Source organism: Furipterus horrens, unplaced genomic scaffold (assembly GCF_987537825.1).
Source record: "Furipterus horrens unplaced genomic scaffold, mFurHor1.1.pri manual_scaffold_7, whole genome shotgun sequence".
Taxonomy (NCBI): Eukaryota; Metazoa; Chordata; class Mammalia; order Chiroptera; family Furipteridae; genus Furipterus; species Furipterus horrens.
In genome coordinates, this window is record NW_028327177.1 from 11,850,549 (window position 1) to 11,852,050 (window position 1,502).

The window sequence follows — 1,502 nt, forward strand, 5'->3', positions numbered from 1 at the left end:
TTATGGACTGTGTTGATAGCTTATTTTTTTTTTTTTTAGAAAGGATTTTCTGTTTAACTCTACCAAATGAAATGCCAAAGGAAAATTTAAAGGCCGTTGGCAGTGCTGTATTTTTATATAATTGTACTGTGTTTTAAAATTTTGTATGTCAATTTTAAAACAAATTTTGCATATTCTATATTTTACTTCTCCGCCAAAATACACCTGTTCTTCCTTTTTATAAAAAAAAATATTAAAATAAAATAGGTTCTGAAAAAATTCAAACTTATAAAACCTACCCAAAATGTGAAGCTTGGTTGACTGATGTTCATGATAGAAAGAATAAAAAGTTTCTCTCTCTCTCTACCTTATAAAATTGAATAGTCTATTTCTGTGAAAAGTACTTAAACAGCCAATATATTAATTTTTCTTCATTTCTTTTAGAAAAGGCCAATATACCTGTCACACTTGGGGAGTAAAAATACGTAATTATATGTACAAAAAAGTAAATAATTGAAAATCAAGGCCAAAGGGGTAGAAAAGTGCAATTTTTCATAAGATGAAAAGGGAATACTAGTCCTCAAGAAAACACTGGGCATCAGCACTGGACATAACATGCATATCAAAGACGAATGACCGTTGGTAGATTGGGCAGTGTTTTCCCAGGCTGAGGAAAATGAGAAGTGGAAAAAATTATCTGTATAATTTGCACAAATGGCAATGCAGTTCATAACATTTCATTCTGTGGCCCGAATTCACAGATTCTGTCTATATATTGATCATATTTAAACAGTCTTTCTAGCTTGCCAGTTCACTTTCCACGTTAGTATGAGGTTTCTCTGATCAAGTTGGATCAGTTATAATAAATATAAAGCACACAGATTCAAGCTCCAATTATCATTTTTTACTTTCTAGTGAGGCTTTTTCTTCCTGAATTATACAGATAATTTCTTTATCTTGTTCTGTTGGCCAACATGAATATGTTTACATAGTAGAAATGATATCAAGGTCTAATAAGTATCAAGAATTGGCACATAAGAAATTATTGAACCAGGTACCTGTAGTATAGCTGATTTTGCTTCTCCAGATCCTCGGTTATCCAGTCTGACTTCTGACACGACCCATCTTGCCTTGTAGCTGGTGCTGTGTAGACAGACCTGTGTTAAAAACAATTGAACACATGAATAGTTAGTTGCATAGACAGTATTGTGAGGAAGCAGTCGTGCAGAAAAGCCTTCATGTGCTTCCTGCCTTTCTGCTTCTTCATGCAGGCATCTTCTCCATCCATCCTAAGAAAAAGCACATTCTACCTTCAGAATACAATGAGATAACATTCTGCCGCTCCAACTCACTGATTGGACAGCTTGTGGGAAACCCAACACCATGCCAATAAATGAGACTAAAACTTGAGTTTGCCTTTTTAACTATTTATGTTCTAAGTTAAGCTTTGATAACATTCAAATGTCAAATTCTCTCATTCTTATAAAAGATTGAATTAATTGCCTGTATTTATTTTAGCAATT